General features: G+C 35.7%; 1 pseudogene; it reads left to right on the top strand.

Annotated features, from left to right (window-relative positions):
• Window positions 1–1577: 1577 nt before the first annotated feature.
• LOC131639220 (protein TIC 214-like) lies at window positions 1578–4887 on the top strand (annotated as a pseudogene).
• Window positions 4888–13507: the final 8620 nt, after the last annotated feature.

Below are 13507 nucleotides of genomic sequence, written 5' to 3'. Positions count from 1 at the left end.
TGTACAAACACAATCAACATAAGAAAAAAACCTGTTGCACCAATAAGAGGTAACATACACGAAGTGTATGATGAAAAAAAATAAGAATGTTGAAATATATAACATTAGCCTATGAGAAGAAAATATTAAGTGAGAAATAGAAAAGTCTGCAAGTTATGCAGTATCCTCCTTCGGAGTAATGAGAGGTTGAAACACAGTTAAGAAAAATCCACTAATACATGATCAATTCTAATAATCTTCACTCAAATGACTTAGAAATCTTATGTACACAGAGTTGATGCTCAAAGGGGTATTATTAGTATCTACGTTCATGAAAATGTTGTCTGCCTGTCTCAAACAACAACATGATCTACAATTAAATATGAAGATCAAATCAAGAAGCAACTTCAAACTAGAGCTGGTTCTCTAATTCTGCTTTGAGAAGAATTAAAGATGAAGATCAAATCAAGAAGCAACTTCAAACTAGAGATGGTTCTCTAAATCTTCTTTGAGATGAATTAAAGATGAAAATCAAATAAAGAAGCAACTTCAAACTAGAGCTGGTGCTCTAAATCTGCTTTAAGAAGAATTAAAGATGAAGATCAAGTCAAGAAGCAACTTCAAACTAGATTTGTTGCTCTAAATCTGCTTTGAGAAGAATTAAAGATGAAGATAAAATCAAGAAGCCACTTCAAACTAAAGCTGGTGCTCTAAATGTGCTTTGAGACGAATTAAAGTTGAAGATAAAATTGAAGAAGCACTCAATCCATAGAGCTTACTCTGCTTACCAACAAAGAAGCACTGTATTGTAATCAAATAAATTGGTGATGGTTCCTTGAGTGACCAGGAAAAGGCCTGAAGCTTGAGATGATAGTGACGGTGATCATTGTGGAAATCTCTTAGAAGACCGAGTGAAGGTCAGAAGTTTAAAAGGGTCAATGAATGTTATATATGTGGATCATATCACTGAATATTTAAATGTAGTTAGTCACAAGCAGTTGTCATGTGCAGGGTTAGTCACACCAGTTGGTTGTGCAGGGTTAGTCACGAGCAATTGGCTCGTGCAGGAGTTACTAGGTTGATGAACGTTATATCTTTCTGAGATCACTGAACGGTTCATCGTTTAGGGGTTAGTCACTCGCGGGTAGCTTGTGCAGGGTTAGTCTTAACAGTTGGTTGTGCAAGAATCCTGTCACAACAGTTGGTTGTGCAATTGTAATCAAGTTTAGTTATAGTGGATTAAGTCCTCGATTGAGAGAAGCAAAATCACCTGAGGAGGGTGGACTGAAGCTCCCCGCTCGCGCGAGTACTTCTTTATAAGGCGCAACGCTCCCCTACCGATTCATTTTTATATCCCACAGCTTTGGAAGATCGCTTAGCCCCATCCATCTTCGGCGCAAGAGCGCTCGATCAGTGAGCTATTACGCACTCTTTGAAGGGTGGATGCTTTTAGGCAAACCTCCTTTATCACTGAGCGATCATTTAGGGGCCTTAGCTGGTGATCTGGGTTGTTTCCCTCTCGACGATGAAGCTTATCCCCCATCGTGACCACTGGCCGACCTTGACAATAAAATAAACACCCATAAGGGAGGAAAATTATGATTAAGAACTATTTTGTACGAGATTATTTTGTCGGTTTCTGCGTTAAAATATTGAATTCAGCCGTTATGATCGGACTCTATTATGGATATCTGACTACATTCTCCATAGGACCGTCTTATCTCTTCCTCATTCGAACCCGGGTTTTGAAGGAGGGGTCTGAGGCGAAAATATCAGAAACAACCGGGTTTATTACGGGACAGCTCATGATGTTCATATCGATCTATTATGCGCCTTTACATTTGGCATTGAGTAGACCTCATACAATAACAGTCTTAACTCTACCGTATCTTTTCTTTAATTTTGTAAACAAAAATAACAAACACTACTTGGATTGGGGATACAAACTAGATTCTGGATTCAAAAATCCAAATTCAATACGTAATTTTACTATTTACAAAGTGTTCTTTAACAAAATTTTTTTTTTCCATTTATTAAACCCCTTATTGAGAAGGTGAACCGGGATAAAAATGAATGTGTCTTTTATCTTATGCATCATTCATTTAACTTAGAACATTCATGCAACATATCTTCAGAACTGTACTGAGCAAAGTCAAAAGTTTTGATGGAGTTAAGAAGTTAAATTGACTATGTATCTCATTGGTTATGTCGTATTATCTCTATCAAGCTTCAGCAACGACAATCTAAGCATATCCAGAAAATGAGATACCAAGAAGAAAGAAAAGATTTATAGAAAGGGGAGTAAAAGTTTTAAAGAACACAATTCAAACCCCCCTTTCTTGTGTTTTTCTCCACCTTCAATTGGTATCACAGCATGGCTCTGTATGCAAACACTTAACCATGTTATAGAAAGATGCAGAAGGAAAGCTACAAAAAGTAATCAGAAGGAGAAAAATCACACTGAGTAGAAAACAAAGTCATATTCCAACACTCAATATAATCAGAAGATGTCTGAACAAGACCTCAAGACTCTTTGAACATTATATACACATCATAAGGAGTTTGTGGATCAACATCAAAACTTAAAGAGTCTCAATACATCAGAAAGAAGGAAATATTCTTAAATGAAGGCATTCAAAATCAAAGATAAAGTATAGCTGACTCAAGCCAAGATGGGCAAAGCCAATCTATCGGATCAGATCAAAGATTGAAGACACCACAAAACAAGACCTGAAGTAGAAACAAACATAACTTCTACATAAGAAGATGCTCTCTCTCAAAAAAGGAAGGAAGAAAGGTTTATCTTCAAAACGGTCAGATCTTTCTAAAACCTACTCTTTTATGATTTTGCAGATAGAAAGTATGTTAAGCATATATTTACATATTTATAACTCCTGCGTACTTGAATAAAACAATATACTCTTGTATTATTCCCATCCTCCATACATAGCCCATCCTTTCTCTCCCTCTCGAAAACTAATCCAAATCTCTTCTTTAAACTCTCTTGTCTGTTTTCAGAACCACATTAACTTAAATCTGTGTCAGTTCTCATCTCCCATCCCTGTTTTATCATACCATCACTATGTTTGCTGTAACAAAAATCTTTGTGAAATATCCATAGAAAATTATTTCAGATAAATATACATTTTCTATAGAAAAATGTGGCCATACGAACAAGATTGATCAAATTTAAAGATTAACTTAATTCATGAAAAGAAATCCCTCAGAAGTTCTGATAAATACACATAGTTTATAAAGGAAAACATGGCATAAAAAGGTTGCTTGAATATTGAAGATTAGTTTTCAGAATTTATGCACTCTAAACCCTAAGTCTATCCAACCAGAAACAAGATCACCTAAGAACCTTCTAGTGTTCAAAATTCAAAAAGTGAATTTCTAAATTAATACTATAATTCAATGATTCGTGCTCTCAAAACCCTTGATTCTCGAACACGTGTTCAAAAGTCTCTGAAACATCACTGTTGGTTAAGATATTATGTCAAAAAGCCTATATATCTGTTTTAAATCTCTTCGTATCACGCTATCTCCTCCTAACCGTCAAGATCAATAAATGCTAAGGAATAATTAGGATTAACTCAATATCTTTTTCAAAACATTCTCTACAGTTATTTATACACCTAAATTGCTCCCTCGCTTTCATCACTTCTATATCTCTCCTTATTCGGAATCACACCTCTCTCTCTAAACTTATTTCATGTACCTCTGCAACCGTTTCCCTTCTTCCAAATGGATGTCCAACCAAGTCTCATTTTTCTCAAAGAAAATTTCATAGGACTCGCTGAAATAAATCAACATCTTTCAGAACTAAAGGTAGCTCAGGGATGTTACAAATATGTCTTCATTCTCCACAGACCAATCTTCAAAAATCTAGTAAAAACCTTCTGGGTAAATGCATCCATCAGTGATGACAACCTCAGCATCACTCCCAACATCCATGGCATTCCCTTTGTCATCACAGAAGAATCCATTGCTGAAACGATTGGATTTTCCCCAAACCCCCCAGCCGTCTGTTTAGAAGAGTTTGATCGTTGGAATACTGCCAACCATCTAAATAGAGATCTCAGACGCATTTTTAACAATATAGAATTTATGGCTCCTTTAAGAGAGGCTCTATTTAGGTTTGTCATGTCCAACCTAACGCCTAAAGGAAACTTTCTCCAACTCGTGTCGTGCAGGGATTTCCTTTTGATTCACCGACTTGAAATTAGTCTTCCTCTCAACCTCCCTGCAATCATTTTTTGCCATCTGAAAGAATCTCTTATAGCCTTTAGGTGTGGTCAGAGCTCCCACATTCCATATGGGAGAACTTTATCTGCCTTGATTGAATCAGCTGAAATAATTCAGATAATTCACAATACCGAATCTCCAAACAATGATGACCTACAAATTAAAGAAAAATACGAGGCATTTTATGTCTAATTTCTTTTATGTAATCATTATCCATTGTCCTTATAATGTTTATTTTATATGAATGAAATTTGGTTATGCTCTATTCCATTCCTGAATATCTTGCTTTACTTTATGCTTTATGATTATAACAAAAAGGGGGAGAAAAGATATATGTTTAACAAAACAATTTATGTTATACAGATGTTAAAGAAAAGTTATAAGTTATAATATACATTAAAAAGGGTTCCTATAAGTAGGGGAGCATTAAGTCAAAAATTTCAATGTTCTAGGATTATCAAAATCAGGGGGAGCTAATGTTTATTTGTTTATTCATTATCATCCCATAAAATTGTTTCATCAAAAGACATGGTTTTTGTCATCATCAATAAGGGGGAGATTGTTAGAACAAGATTGAGAATCTTCATTTAGAATCGGGTTTTGATGATAACAAACATATATTTTGTTAGTAACAATTTTATTACTAATGATTTTATTTAGTGTGCAGGTGTTAAGCTAAAAGCTTTATGCAAACATTCATCAGGAAACAAAGTACATATAGACTACATCAGAAACTGGTTTGAATATTATATAAAGAATCAAATATCAAGAAGATCAGAAGCAAAAGAAGCAAAAGAAGTATTAAAGGAAAATGAGCTTACTCAGAAGAACAAGCAACATCAATGTTCACATGCAATATCAACAAAAGATAATTTGGCTTAAGTGATCAGAAACTTCTAAGAACAAGCAACATCAACGTTCACATGCAATATCAACAAAAGATAACTTGGCTTAAATGATCAGAAATTTCTAAGAACATCGTGAATTGCTCTAACAAAATCACAAGCAACAAATCACGACATTCAATGTAGAGACAAAATTATGACATCTATTTTGGTCTACATTTTTGTAAAAGACGATACGCCACCAATGAGCAACCATCTTGGAAGAAGCAAGTTGAAGAGGACACACTATTAATGCCAAAGATAAGATTCGCCTAGGTAATAGTTATTTTCCTTATTCAGTCTACACCAAGCATTAACTGCATGTTCAAACATGATTCAAACGGCTAGGTTTCCAACAGTAATATACTAGAACTATATATAAAGAACAAAACCGTGGAAAGAAGATAAGTAATGGTGCAATAGTGTATGAGAGTAGGTGTGCAAACACAATCAACATAAGAAAAAATTTGATGCACCAATAAGAGGAACCATACACGAAGTGTATGATGAAAAATAACAAGAATGTTGAAATATACAACATTAGCCTATGAGAAGAAAATCTTAAGTGAGAAATAGAAAAGTCTGCAAGTTATGCAGTATCCTCCTTCGGAGTAATGAGAGGTTGAAACACACTTAAGAAAAATCCACTAATACGTGATCAATTCTAATAATCTTCACTCAAATGACTTAGAAATCTTATGTACACAGAGTTGATGCTCAAAAGGGTATTATTAGTATCTAGGTTCATGAAAATGTTGTCTGCCTGTCTCAAACAACAACATGATCAACAGTTAAATATGAAGATCAAATCAAGAAGCAACTTCAAACTAGAGTTGGTGCTCTAAATCTGCTTTGAGAAGAATTAAAGATGAAGATCAAATCAAGAAGCAACTTTAAACTAGAGATGGTGCTCTAAATCTTCTTTGAGATGAATTAAAGATGAAGATCAAATCAAGAAGCAACTTCAAATTAGAGATGGTGCTCTAAATATGCTATGAGAAGAATTAAATATGAAGGTCAAATCAAGAAGCAACTTCAAACTAGAGTTGGTGCTCTAATTTTGCTTTGAGAAGAATTAAAGATGAAGATCAAATCAAGAAGCAACTTCAAACTAGAGTTGTTGCTCTAAATCTGCTTTGAGAAGAATTTAAGATGAAGATAAAATCAAGAAGCAACTTCAGACTAGAGCTGGTGCTCTAAATATGATTTGAGAAGAATTAAAGTCGAAGATCAAATTGAAGAAGTACTCAATCCATAGAGCTTACTCTGCTTACCAACAAAGAAGAAAAGATCTCGTTCAAAGATACAGTCATGAAGACTCCAAGAAAACTCTCACATTTGAAGTAATTACCTGTCAGGGTATCAAAACAAAGTGTACTTAGATAAAAGGAAAATCTGCTTATTCAAAAGCATTGTATTGTAACCAAAGAAATTGGTGATGGTTCCTTGAGTGACCAGGTAAAGGCCTAAAGCTTGAGATGACAGTGACTGTGATCATTGTGAAAATCCTCTTAGAAGACCGAGTGAAGGTCATAAATTCAAAGGGGTAAATGAATGTTATATATGTGGATCCGATCACTGAACAGTTCACTGTAGTTAGTCACGAGCAATTGGCTTGTGCAGGGTTAGTCACACCAGTTGGTTGTGCAGGGTTAGTCACGAGCAGTTGGCTTGTGCAGGAGTTACTAGGTTGATGAACTTTATATCTTATTTTGATCACTGAATGGTTCATCATCTAGGGGTTAGTCACTTGCAGGTAGCTTATGCAGGTTTAGTCACTGCAGTTGGCTGTGCAGGAAGTCAGTCACAACAGTTGGTTGTGCAATTGTAATCAAAATTGGTTATAGTGGATTAAGTCCTTGATTGAGAGAGACAAAATCACCTGAGAAGGGTGGACTGGAGGTAGCCTTATTGATAAGGTGAACCAGGATAAAAATGAATGTGTCTTTTATCTTTTGCATCATTCATTTAACTTAGAACATTCATGCAGAATATCTTCAGAACTGTACTGAGCAAAGTCAGAAGTTCTGATGGAGTTAAGAAGTTAAATTGACTATGTATCTCATTGGTTATGCCATATTATCTCTATCAAGCTTCAGCAATGACAATCTAAGCATATCCAGAAAATGAGATACCAAGAAGATAGAAAAGATTTATAGAAAGGGAAATAAAAGTTTTAAAGAACATAATTCAAACCCCCCCTTTCTTCTATTTTTCTCCACCTTCAACCTCGCCTTCAATACCCGATACCACAAAGAATTAGTAGCTTCAGAAATTCTCCACTTCCACTTTAAAAGGAGACCATAGTTAAAATCTTCCAATCTCCTTAAACCAAGACCTCCTTTCTCTAACGAGAGACACACGTCTTTCCAACTGACCCAATAAATTTTCCTCTTCTCCTCCATTCCCCCCACAAGAAATTACTTTGCAATTTATTTTCCTCTTCTCGCGGTAAATGTGTCATCCGCGAATTGAAGAATATCAATGAAACATTTACCATTCATATTGCACCCTGCAAAATCACCGTTATCAACCGCCTTATTAACTAAAGCCTTTAACCTTTCCGCCACTATAACAAAAAGATAAGGAGAAATAGGATTGTAACACGGTGGGAGAACTGACTTTTGAAATGATGCGGATAGAAAGAGTCGCCACCGACTTTTATTTTATCCAATTAGGAAAGGCAAAAAGAATAGGAAAGACCTTTTAAAGATTTTGAGCTTGGGGGTAGGTTATACAAAGGGAAGGTGTAAGCACCCTTTGTATCCATGGTTATCCATTGGCTCTTAATTGCTTAGCTCACTTTTGAATTGTTTGATTTGTGTGAAAAGTGTCGTGTGTGTTTAGAAAAGATTTTTGAATAAGGACTTTAACTTGTAAATAAGTGTAGCCTTTTGGAAATTGTTTTGAAAAGAAGGTGTGGAAAGCATTTTGGATTTTTGAATTGATTGTGAGCAAACAGTTAAGAGCTACCTACCCTAAGTTAGTCTTTCTTGTTCTTTAAGTCTTTCGTTTGAAGTGACCTCTTTATTTTTTTTTGATTTTGTTATCCCTAACTTTTGCCTGAACTATTTATTTTGAGATTACAGTCAACGGGATGTTTCGATTTTTGATAAGTCTCCTTCATAGATTTTGACTTAACCATTTTTTTCTTCTTTTTGATGGATGTTGACTGCCTGACTTAATGATTACGGAAACCCATCACTATTTGTGTAAACAACAACTAGTATAATTGAGTTAACTGAATAACTACCCTACCCCATGTTGTGATTAAGGGTTTAATTTGCATGAGAAAGAAACTTCTACTCCTTAGGCTCAAAGGGGTTGACTAGGGATTAACATCCTTATATCTCCACTATTTAGGAATTGAAACAATGCCTATACATCGTCAACATAGTCTGTTCAAAAGCATTACTGTATGAAGTTGCGATATCCTAGTCGGTATCATGACCAGGACTGTTCAAATGATAAGAACATCCCGCATGATACTTGTACCCAGGAGCAGGATTGGTAGGAAATGAATATGGAGGCAATTGAGTTATCAAGTTCCGATTGAGCAGTTGTTGCAGAACTTGAGACATCGGCATGTGCAACGGAGTAAATGATCGCTTAGGTTTGGATTTCCGATCATCTTGACCACCTTGCTGCCTATGTTGGTTCTTCTTCTTCTTGATCAGAAGTGCCATCAATTCTTCTTGCCCCTTGGCCAAGTTAAGGATCATCTCTTGGAACTGGTTGTTCTGAGCCTGAAGATTTCTGACAGATTGCTCGAGATTCATGATGTTGAAATAAACAGCGAGGAGGTGAGAAATGCGTTGTAAGAAACCTGCTATGCGATGTTATGAATGCAAATGGAATGTTTTCAAGGATCTTTAAGGAATTTAGTTAGCAAAATTAGAAAATTATTTGGTCGTATCTTCGTTTGAAGAACTCTAATTCATGGATGTTCTTCTATGGGAATTAAGCTCACCATATCCAGTGTGTCATAGTCTCTGATTTGGGATACTTGTACTTCTGAATTTGAAGGCATATGGCTAGAGGAATATAAATCCTCTTTCCCTTTGATAGGTATGATTCTTCTAAACTAGAAGACATATAGTTAGAGAAAATAAATCCTCTTTCCCTTTGGAATTCAGTCCTTGATAAGAGCACCTGAAATTGTGCGCCCTAAATTCTTAAGATCCTTGAAAGGGTTAGTTAACTTGCTATATTATGATATCATGATGTCATGATGTCATGTGAATGTAATGCAGCGAGCAAAAGCATAAGGTAGTTGGGACAAATAAGTCCTACAAGCAAAACCTGTAAGGAAATCAAAGGGTTACCAGCACACACAAGCAAGTCACAAAAGAGTCCTTAAGCTTAAAGGCTTGCATGATGTCTGACCAAGTAACTACCCTTCCCCAATAGGTACTTCTAAAGATAAGGATGAAATTAGTAAACAAGTTCTAAAAAGTTACTCATAATGGTCAGTCCTTCTAAACCACCCTCGAACATGATACATACATACCATGCAATGATACTTTGAGAAAGAACCTATCTGAGTTGTAGTATCGGGTAGCAATTATGCCCTCAACATACATCAAGAGTAGTATCCCCACTATGTTCCTAAAGGCCAAGATGGGTTAAAGGTAACTAAAGGTCCTTAAGCTTCGACGCACCCAAGGGTATCTACACGAACCTCCCTCATACAAGAGAAGCATGCAAACAACCATGGAGGCCTAACTTAAGCGTGAAATCTCATATTGACTCATCCCAGGCATACACAAGGAAGGTCGCCATGACTATGCCACTTCATATCTTAAGGTGCACTCGAATCCAGGTATAGGATTCATCTTCCATTCAATTGCCAAAACAACCTTGAAAAGTAAAGAAATCAAAACAAACAAATTATAAGTGATCTAAGCTCTAAGGTAACCTCTCTTTAAAAAATACCCAGCAGAGTCGCCAGTTCTGTAACACGGTGGGAGAACTGACTTTTTGAAATGTTGCGGATAGCAAGAGTCGCCACCGACTTTTATTTTATCCAATTAGGAAAGGAAAAAAGAACAAGAAAGACCTTTTAAAGATTTTGAGTTCGGGGGTTAGGTTATACAAAGGGAAGGTGTAAGCACCCTTTTTGTCCATGGTTATCCACGGGCTCTTAATTGCTTAGCTCACTTTTGAATTGTTTGATTTGTTTGAAAAGTGTCGTGTGTGTTTAGAAAAGATTTTTGAATAAGGACTTTAACTTGTAAATAAGTGTAGCCTTTTAGAAATTGTTTTGAAAAGAAGGTGTGGAAAGCATTTTAGGTTTTTGAATTGATTGTGAGCAAACAGTTAAGAGCTACCTACCCTAAGTTAGTCTTTCTTGTTCTTTAAGTCTTTCGTTTGAAGGGAATATCCATACCAATTGTTAGGAAGGCAGTCCTTTCATTGGATGTTAAGGGTCATCGAGGGTCATCGTATTGCTATAAGGTTATCCATACCATAAGGAGGGTAGGAAGTCCTATGAATTAATGAGAATAGTCATTGAGGCAGAAAGTAAGGACACCTTAGCAATCATAGGGACTATCATCATTTAATCGAAGGCAACATCGAGGGACGAGATCATTTTTCGTAGGCAACTCGAAGGGACTATGATGATTTGATTTGAAGGCAGTGATATGAGGGTGTACCGTAGGCAACTTCTGGAAAGTCATGCTAGATTTGTAGGAAGACCCAACCAAATAAATAAAGAAATAAAAATGCCAGGATGTGGGGATCGATCCCAGGTCCATTGGGTTACAAGCCTTTTCACTTTACCAGCTGATTTGTAAGGATTAATCATTCATTAAGCCAAAGCCAATCAATAAAAGTTAAAATGTGTAATAAAATGTTGGTTTTAAATAAATTCCAAGTGGGGTCCCTTCGTTAACGAGAAACCAATGAGAATGAGGGAGAAAGCATTTGACCCTTTGACCGTCCAATCAAAAACAGAGAGAGGAACTGGAATTTTGACCGGCCACTAGAAACGTTCCATGCGTGAGTTAAGTATGCCAATCACTATTCATCATCTTCTTCATTATGCCACGAAAAATTGCTACAAAACAACTTGGAATTAGCTACGACTTTGTTTCGGAGCCATATCTACAAGAATCAAAAACTTCACAAAATGCGCTAATCAATAATCAAGAACGTCCAGATCCACTGAATCGAGCACCACGAATTCAATGGTAATGTTGGTTTTGATTGAAACAACGTGTAACATGCGATTCGAGACCTCTCCATGCTTAAGCCCTAACAATGGTGATGATTGTTCCAGCCACCAAAAGCTGCGAATGAATGATCAAACTGACTCTAAAACACTATGTGAACATGTTATCCACGTTAGTTATGATTAAAACAAGCTATCAATTAAGAAAACGATGATGGACATGTTTTATAAAGAATGAATGTGTATGTGGCTATATGATGAGCATGGGGTTTGTGTGAGGTATACTTCTTACATTACCTTACCTCAAGAGCAAGATTGGATGGTTGAAAGTGACTGAGAGCAGCTGGAAAAAAAATTCTTCCTCGTGCTCTAGCTAGTGTGAGTTTTTTGGAGAATGAGTTAGAGTTTTGAGGCTTCCCAATCCTTTTTTATGTTTGAGAATATATATGAATGCAATTAGGTCTCTTTGAGTGGGCTTGGACTAGTAATATTTGGAAAGAAAGAAACTTGATTGAAAAATCATATTTTCTTTCTAAATCTGGACCAAATCTTTTCATAACATATGATCACGTTTTTTTTTACCTTTGTGGTGATTATTTGGATCTGAATAAATGAATCGCATATTTTATATGATTTTATTTTATTTTGATTTTATTTGATTTAAATTGAATTTAAATGAATAAATCCAAGATAAATATAATAAAAATCATAAAATAATTATAAAATGATCTCTGGGCCTTAAATGATATCAAAATCACGTGGATAACCCAACACTTATGGCCCATTACTTGAAAATACAAGATTCTTCATTTAGGGTTTCATGCTCTTCTTCAAATTTATCCAACATCTGACAGTCATAACTCTCTCAACTTTTATCCTATGAAGGTGTTCTAGGACTTTTTGGAAAGCTCAAGATGTCTTCTACAAGACACTTTGGAACTCGTTTTGCATTTGGAGATTTTATCCTGATGATATTATCTTTGACAAAAAAACTGCTTTTGGTTGATTTTCTAGAAGGACCTGTAATGTTTTGGTTTATATCTCAAATATGAAGCATTTTTGGCCGTGGCTTTAGAGAGACAAAGTTGTAGAGAATTAAATTTCCCTCAAAATAGGATTTGGTTGGGAAATTTATGATGTTCCATGTGAAAGTTATGGCTGGTCAAAGTTTAGTTGACTTTTAGGTCAAAAACCCAAATTTAGAAACTATGTGTTTTTTTTATTTCTGAACGTTCCTTGATGAATCATGATCAACCCTTGATCAAATAATGATTATAACTTCAAAATGTTAATATTGACTAAAAATCAGGAGTTTTGATTGTAATTTGCCCATAGTCAACTTTCAGGTCAAACTAGTCGACTATTGATCATTTAAGGAGTTGACTGAGCAATTTTGGGAATCAGAGCTTGGAAATTATCATGAGGATCTTTTGAGGCATATTAGATTCTATGAGGTCCACTTGAGGTGTCAGAAGTTTATTTCACCTTGAGAGAAGCAAAACCCTATTTTGTGGCTTGTTGCTTAGGAGAAAGAGTAAGCAGGCTTATTTCTAAGTGTTTGAGCCAAATTATTTAAAAATATGATGGGTAAATTTCGGGGTATGACAAGGATCACCTTGACGTAATCTACTTTCCACAATGAATTCCTTAGTAGGACTATCATTGTCGAGAACCGACATCTTGCTAGAAAAAACCAAGGCCTACATCCATTTCATCCATACTATCCCGAAACTCATCCTCCTCATCATATATCTAATAAAGTTCCAACTAACTATATCGTAAGATTTTTTGAAATCCACTTTAAAAAGAAGATATTCATTCCCTTCCTTAGTAGCATAATCCATCAACTCGTTAGCTACAAGAACCCCATCAATCATTTGTCTTCCCGAAACAAAGGCGCTTTGACAATTCAAAATAATCATAGAAAGAACCTTTTTGGTCCTACTATCCAATAATTTAGAAATAATTTTATGGACAGTTCCCAGTAAGCAAATAGGTCGATACTCGTCAAGACCCAACGTATTAGAAGACTTCGGAATTAGAGTAAGAAACGAGGAGGTAATAGACTTAGACAAAATCGCCCCGTTGAAAAAGTTTTTAAAACACAAGAAAAAATTTCCTTTTAAAAAGGACCAAATACTCTGGATAAAGAGAAGAGAAAAACCATCCGGACCCTACTCTTCGAACCATCACAACTCCAAACTGCTTCCTTAATCTCCAT

Source organism: Vicia villosa, unplaced genomic scaffold (assembly GCF_029867415.1).
Source record: "Vicia villosa cultivar HV-30 ecotype Madison, WI unplaced genomic scaffold, Vvil1.0 ctg.002563F_1_1, whole genome shotgun sequence".
NCBI classification, from domain to species: Eukaryota; Viridiplantae; Streptophyta; class Magnoliopsida; order Fabales; family Fabaceae; genus Vicia; species Vicia villosa.
Note: the sequence above shows the minus strand (reverse complement) of the source record. Positions and strands in the feature narration are given on the sequence as shown.